This window comes from Mus musculus, chromosome 13 (genome assembly GCF_000001635.26).
Source record: "Mus musculus strain C57BL/6J chromosome 13, GRCm38.p6 C57BL/6J".
NCBI lineage: Eukaryota > Metazoa > Chordata > Mammalia > Rodentia > Muridae > Mus > Mus musculus.
This window is the reverse complement of record NC_000079.6, coordinates 112,588,967-112,597,165: the sequence shown is the minus strand read 5'-3', so window position 1 is coordinate 112,597,165 and position 8,199 is coordinate 112,588,967. Positions and strand designations below refer to the sequence as shown.

Genomic DNA, 8,199 nt, shown 5'->3' with positions numbered 1-8,199 from the left:
TAGCTGAGTAGTATTCTATTGTGTAAATGTACCACATTTTCTGGGTCCTTTTCAGCTTCTGGCTATTATAAATAGGGCTGCTGTGAACATAGTGGAGCATGTGTCCTTATAACGGGTTGGGACATCTTCTGGATATATGCCCAGGAGAGGTATTGCTGGATCCTCCGGTAGTACTATGTCCAATTTTCTGAGGAACCACCAGACTGTCCCACCAGCAATGGAGGAGTGTTCCTCTTTCTCCACATCCTCACCAGCATCTGCTGTCACCTGAGGTTTTTTTTTTTTTTTTTTTTTTTTTTTTTTAATCTTAGCCATTCTGACTGGTGTGACATAGAATCTCAGGGTTGTTTTGATTTTCATTTCCCTGATGACTAAGGATGTTGAAAGTTTCTTTAGGTGCTTCTCGGCCATTCGGTATTCCTCAGCTGGGAATTCTTTTTTAGCTCTTTACCCCATTTTTTAATAGGGTTATGTGGTTCTCTGGAGTCTAACTTCTAGAGTTCTTTGTATATATTGGATATTAGCCCTCTATCAGATGTAGAATTGGTAAAGATCTTTTCCCAATCTGTTGGTTGCTGTTTTGTCTATTTGACAGTGTCCTTTGCCTTACAGAAGCTTTGCACTTTTATGAGGTCCCATTTGTCTGTTGTTGATTTTGGAGTATAAGCCATTGGTGTTCTGTTCAGGAATTTTCCCCCTCTGCCCACGTGCCTGAGGCTCTTCCCCACTTTCTCTTCTATTAGTTTCAGTGTTTCTGGTTTTATGTAGAGTTCCTTGACCCACTTAGACTTGAGCTTTGTACAAGGTGATAAGAATGGATCGGTTTGCATTCTTCTACATGCTGACCTCCAGTTGAGCCAACACCATTTGTTGAAAATGCTGTCTTTTTTCCCACTGGATGGTTTCAGCTCCTTTGTCAAAGATCAAATGACCACAAAGCCCAGGACCAGATGGGTTTAGTGTAGAATTCTATCAGATCTTCAAAGAAGACCTAATACCAGTACTCTACAAACTATTACACCAAATAGAAACAGAAGGAACACTACCCAGTTAGTTCTATGAAGCCACAATTATGTTCATACCTAAACCACACAAAGACCCAACAAAGAGAGGACTTCAGACCAGTTATTTATCTCCATCTTTCCTGCACATCCTTGTCCACAAGCCCATAGTGGAGGCCACAGACCCTAGCTCTCCCTGAGACCTTACATGGTTGCTACTTCCCTTTTCCTCCAAGGCATGGCAAAAAAAGCCTCTCCTTCACTGGGTCCTTCCTCCTCCTGGGACCTGGAAATCCTGCCTGTACCTTTCACCCAGCAGTTGGCTCTTGACCTTCTTTATTGACAAATCAAGTACCAATAGGGGAACAGGACCTCAGAATCAGTATCCACCAACCCCCTTACAATTATCCATGAGATAATTTCACAGACCTTTCAAAAATGCTGTAATGATACTCTGTACCTTCATGTATGCTAATTTTAAAAGTCCAGACTACAAAGTATAGAATTTTAAAAAACTTTTTAATTATGAATTAAGGTTGAATTGAAGTTCTAATAACAGAAAAGGAATAAAATGGCTAAAAATATATTAAGCCTATAGAAAACAATGAAAAGGAGACAAGGAACTCTGTAAGTGTGACCACATGATTATCAGTGTGTGTCTCTCTATGCATGGATGTGTAGGGATACTGATGAACAATAAACCACCCTGTATGGACGACTCAAGTAGGGAATGTCAACTAATGGAAATCTGGAAAACATTTCTCTTTAGAATCTCACTTCTGGGAAAGACTAAATGAATAAAGATGTTTGCATTATTATTTGCAACATCTGTGTGGTTTAGTTTTCTAATGTGTGTTTTCAAAGAGCATAATGAATGATTGTCTCATTTTCTTTTCATTACTCAGAGACTTAGTCATATCTATCATGACTGCTTTCTAAGTTTGTGATTTTGCTTTAGTTGTAAAAATACTATACATACTCATTGTGTTACTTACCTCGACTCTTAGTTGTCGGGAACGGTAACCGAGACCCGGTGTCTGCTTCTATCTCTCACCCTCGCCTTCTAACCCGTTGCTGTCATGCGTGAGTGCATCTCCATCCACGTTGGCCAGGCTGGTGTCCAGATCGGCAATGCCTGCTGGGAGCTCTACTGCCTGGAACATGGCATCCAACCTGATGGCCAGATGCCAAGTGACAAGACCATTGGGGGAGGAGATGACTCCTTCAACACCTTCTTCAGTGAGACAGGAGCTGGCAAGCATGTGCCCCGGGCAGTGTTTGTAGACCCACGGTCATCGATGAAGTTCGCACTGGCACCTACCGCCAGCTCTTCCACCCTGAGCAGCTCATCACAGGCAAGGAGGATGCTGCCAATAACTATGCCCGTGGCCACTACACCATTGGCAAGGAGATCATTGACCTTGTCCTGGACAGGATTCGCAAGCTGGCTGACCAGTGCACAGGTCTCCAGGGCTTCTTGGTTTTCCACAGCTTTGGCGGGGGAACTGGCTCTGGCTTCACCTCCCTGCTGATGGAGCGGCTCTCTGTGGATTACGGAAAGAAGTCCAAGCTGGAGTTCTCCATTTACCCAGCCCCCCAGGTTTCCACTGCTGTGGTTGAGCCCTACAATTCCATCCTCACCACCCACACCACCCTGGAGCACTCTGATTGTGCCTTCATGGTAGACAATGAGGCCATCTATGACATCTGTCGTAGAAACCTCGACATTGAGCGCCCAACCTACACCAACCTTAACCGCCTTATTAGCCGGATTGTGTCTTCCATCACTGCTTCCCTCAGATTTGATGGGGCCCTGAATGTTGATCTGACAGAATTCCAGACCAACCTGGTACCCTATCCTCGCATCCACTTCCCTCTGGCCACTTATGCCCCTGTCATCTCTGCTGAGAAAGCCTACCATGAGCAGCTTTCTGTAGCAGAGATCACCAATGCCTGCTTTGAGCCAGCCAACCAGATGGTGAAATGTGACCCTCGCCATGGTAAATACATGGCTTGCTGCCTGCTGTACCGTGGTGATGTGGTTCCCAAAGATGTCAATGCTGCCATTGCCACCATCAAGACCAAGCGCAGCATCCAGTTTGTAGACTGGTGCCCCACTGGCTTCAAGGTTGGCATTAACTACCAGCCTCCCACTGTGGTACCCGGTGGTGACCTGGCCAAGGTGCAGAGAGCTGTGTGCATGCTGAGCAACACCACAGCCATTGCTGAGGCCTGGGCTCGCCTAGATCACAAGTTTGATCTGATGTATGCCAAGCGTGCCTTTGTGCACTGGTATGTGGGTGAGGGCATGGAGGAGGGTGAGTTCTCTGAGGCCCGAGAGGACATGGCTGCCCTAGAGAAGGATTATGAGGAGCTTGGTGTGGATTCTGTGGAAGGCGAGGGGGAGGAAGAAGGAGAGGAGTACTAAGTCCATTCCTTGAGCCCCTGTGTCGTCAAACTGCTCCAGTATTAGTTGCAGGCACTGATGCTTCTGTGCTGTTTCCATTCTGTGATCATGTCTTCTCCATGTTGTACCTCTTAAGTTTTCCATGATGTCTCAAAGTAAAAGCTTTAAGAAAAGAAAAAAAAATACTATACATAGCATATTTGAATCAAAGATAAAACTGGAAAGTATACATAATCCTACCAAGATCACAAACTAGCTGTGAATCTTCCTATATTCAGTTAATCCTCTTGTCTCTAGGTATAGGTTTGAATAATTTCCTTTAAAAATTACCTATAGTTAAGACATAAAATTCTATGACAAGTGTTTATAGTAATATTCTCTGTCCTTCTTTGTTCAAATTCCCAGTCCCATTTTATAATCAACATTTAACAGTTTCTGGCTGTTGGCCTTTATTTATTCATACTTAGTTTTTGCCTATAATGTTTAGGCATCTACTAATTTTGATGTTAGGATATAATTCATTTCTCTTTAAGTCACCATAAAAGTATATTTCATGGGATATTAATGGCATCTTTTTCCTGTCTTCTTTTTATATAACAGGCTAACCTGTATATTTTATTTCTACACATATGCATTCTGTTCTAGAGCCATGATCTTCCTTGAATCTATTGTTTGGTTCTAAAATCAATAGCCAGTATTTATATCTATGCAAATTTCCATGAGGTGGTCCAGTTGGCAACTTGATAATCTTCCCTGTTTTCCTAGTTCTATGTTTCCTAGTACCTCTGACAACTATTTGTATCTGAGCAGAAAAAGATAATTGTTTAGGCCAAATGGAAATTGTTCACAGCTATCCCATAAACAAGCTTGCCTTATGTATGACGGGTTAGAGTTCAATCAGTCTGTTTACAATGTATTCTTTGTTCCAGCATATTACCTATAAGGTTGAAATTTTCCTAACTTCTATTTTATAATGATGAGTGGGCTTTTTAATTCTAAGAAGTACTTAGTGTGCTTTGAAGAATGTCTTTTGGGGGGAGAGGGTGTTCCAGGATTCATTGTTATTTCTTAGATATTTTCCTCCTAAACTTTGTTCTTTTTGAAGCTTCTAATGGCTGTCATAACTATTTAGTTCTTTGACTCATACCTTTTATTAATTTTTTTTTGCTTGTTCTTATTTGTGGTAGTTTTTTTGTTGTCTTTCAAGTCATTTCAAGCATTTTCAAGACATTTCAAGCAACTATTTTTAATATTTCAGAGCTTTATTCTTTTCCCAAATTATTGTTTAATCAAGTTTTCTGTTTCTGTAGAATTTAATACCACTTCTGTAGAATTTAACTCAAGCAATCAGTTTTACATTGAGTATCTGTTGTTCTGCAGCTTGGCTTTAGAGATCTTAAACCTCTATGGTTTTGTGTACTGTATATTTGATGGAACTCAAGCTCACTTTTATTCAAACAAAGCATCTAGTCCCTATTTTTATACAGCACTCCCTTAGAGTCTAGTGCTCTTTTATGCCTGATGATCAACAGTCTTTTTTCAAGAGAAGGCAGAGGTGATGGTATGTCTATAATGGGATAGTTTCCTGGAATCTTTTGTGTCTTTTAATTAGGAATGCATACCTGTTCCAGGGCAGTTCAAATGTGAAATATCAAGGAACTGTACAAATGAGGTCTTGGGAAGTATTGTGACAACACTGGGGACAAAGATGAGGGGTACTCTTGACTTAGGGTTGCTACCCATTCTACCCTTTCCTCGGGCCTTGGGACTGATGGAGTAGAACTGGTATACTTTGTTCAAAGGAACAGTATGGGTGAGCTTACTGGGCCTCCTTTCTCAGCTCCATATTTGAATGGGTTCTGTAGTTACTGCTCCATTGTCACTGAGTGAAGGCAAATTTCATTTCTGGGTTGGTTTGTTGAGAGAGGAAAGAGAGAGAGGAGAGAGGAGAGAGGAGAGAGAGAAACGGGGGAGAGGGGGGAGAGAGGGGGGAGAGAGAGGGGGAGAGGGGGAGAGAGAGAGAAGAGGGTGGGGAGAGGAGGGGAGAGGGGGAGAGGGGAGAGGGAGAGGGAGAGAGGGAGAGGGAGAGAGAGGGAGAGTTGGTTTTCTGCTGGGGATCTAATCAGAGCCTGGCACATTCCAAGTAAGTTCTGTGCCACTGAACTATATATCCAGGCCTACCTTGATAAATTTTTATATGCATGGAAAACTGGAGTCCATACTTAGTGTATAGAGAAGCATTGCCAGAGGCTGTGTTTAAAGTTTAAGCAGTCTGTCCCATATCAATACCTTTACCTTCACCCCTTAAAAGGTGGTTATTGTCCTTTTCATCTGGTCATGCTGAATATACTCTCAAGATGTGCTGGAGAAGGTGCTGCTGTCCGGGCTCTCAGAGAAGGCAGTGCTGGAGGCGTTCCTGGCCCGGGTCTCCTCCTACTGTTCCTGGTAGCCCAGCCTTCTCGGGGTGGAAGGAGAAGCTGGCCAGGTGAGCTCTGAGGAAGCATGCTGAGCAGCCAGAAGGGATCCTGCAGCCAGGAACCAGGGGCAGCCCACGTCCAGGTGAGAGTTGCAGTGTTCCTGTGGATTATAGAGCAAAACATTATGTTAAATGTCAGGCAAGTTCTCAGCTTTGCAAGCACTCGTCTCTGTTAGAAGGGAGAGCTGAGAGCTGCAACTTAAGACAAACGATGCCACAAGAAATACCCTGTAGAAGAGGATGAGGAGTAACAGTAAAGTTAGACTGTGGGATGCTAGCGTGAGTGCTGCGAGTTTAATGAGCAAATGAGACACTCTGGATAACTTTCTTAGTCTTTTGCGTAAGCGATTATTTTACTGTGATATAGAGAGCAACTATGAAATCATCCAAGTAGGGCACCAGTAAGTTATTTTTTTAATTGGGGGATTCCATGAAGAATTTTGTCTATATGGCTAATATTTTCTTTATTTGCAGTCTCATATTCCTGTGAAATTCCCTTTCACTGTTCAGGAGCAAAATCTTTTTTCTTCTTTCTGAACATACGCACTTACCCTAAAGTCTTGGGGTTATTTGTTTCAACGTGATTTTCATGTGGGAGATTGAAAGATTCTTAATAGATGTCATAGCACTTTCACATCAAGAACGTGTACATGTAGCAGAAGCTGCTGTACAGTGAAGTGAGTGTGAGGTCTCACAGGCAGCTAATTGGAGTAATCTTAACATTGACGTTGTGAGTGAGTGGGTGGGGGAGGTGAGAAAGGGAGGGAGGGGAGGAAAGAGAGAAACAGAATATTGGTTATCTCCTCTGGCTTAGTTAACTGGTATAAAAGGAAGATAATAACTGGGCCCCTTCCCACCCATTTTGCATGATTAAGTCAGACAATCCATGTAGTCACATAAGTTTTGAGAGACAGAGTTATGTGAGAATGAAGACTGTCATAGCTGAATGCCAGTGTGTGTGTGTAATGTTTATGAATTAACTTCTCTATTGATGTTAGTCAGTGGGTTCTTGAGAAGTCAGGGACCACAGTCCCAACTATATTGTTTGTCTATATTATAAGTAGTTTTATATACCCTTGAGTTATCACGTAACTTGTTTAATTGGCTATCTTGGCATCATACTTAATTAATTGTTTCATCAGAGTGTTCCACCATTGGAAATTTGTTCGTGATAATTCAGGAGTACTAATCAGCTCAGACTAACCCTTAGTGTGTTCTTGCCAGTAAATGGTATATTGTGATTTCTAATATTTGCCTCTTAATACACTCTTCAGCTGAATATTTAACTGGGTTAGCAGTCATCTGAAAAGGAGATTCTGATTCCAATAATTGACTTTAAATTTATAAACAGAATTACCTATGTAATGCCCTAAATTTAATTAAGTTGTTTGGGATTTGGAATGTGACTGTGTCTCAGCAAGTATAGTTTGTCACAGTATACTATGAGTAAACATGTTGAGTTATGATAATCACTTTTGAGTAACTGCAGAATTCAGTTCTCTTATCTATGTAGAATTCAGTAGAAAAGAAACCCTATATTAAGGAAGTAACTGACATTGACCACTGTAGGCTTAAGTTTTTCAAAGACCTACTATTATTTTTTTGCTTTATTTGTTTGTTTGTTTGTTTATTTTTATTGTTTTTTAATTTAAATTTCAAATGTTATCCCCTTTCCCGGTTTCCCCAAGATCTACTTTTAATAAGGGTTCTTAAATGCTTTAATCTCCCTTCTAGCCCACCACCCACCAGAAATAGTGGGAAAGAAAGGTTATTAGGATACAGAGGAAGTGGACCTGCTTAGAAATAGTTCTTTGGAGCAAATATATACCAGCAGTCCAGTTCAGTAGTGCCAGGATAGCAAACACAAATCAGCAGCAATGGCACGACCCAGCAGAAGTAGCCAGGCCTGAGCTGAATCAGTACTAGTCAGCAGGAGTGACCAACACCAGCAGGGGCTCTAGAAGAAATTCTCTGCTGAGCCTCTCTAAAGGAAGTGAAGATCAAAGAAGACGAAGACAGGATACCAAGAAGCAAAGCTAGCTATTCAAGCCCTCATCACTGTCTGTTAGGTCCTATTTATACTCTTCCAAATACCACATGTCCTCGCACAAGTCTTGCCTCACCATTTGGGTATGTATCAGCCAACATCACTCTGATAATTAGCCTGAGTCCTCAGAAGTGCCAAGAAGCCACCAGAACCTCACAAGAAGTTCTTTGGTGATTTTCTCTCTGTAGAGTCAGGACAAACAGCTCATCAATGCAATGTAAGGCGAACCAATTCATCATGTGTCCTTCCATGTGCTTGTTTTAACAAA

The 8,199-nt window shown here is 41.9% G+C and overlaps 1 pseudogene; it reads left to right on the top strand.

Moving 5' to 3' along the window:
* Positions 2,026–3,581, top strand: Gm3226 (predicted gene 3226; annotated as a pseudogene).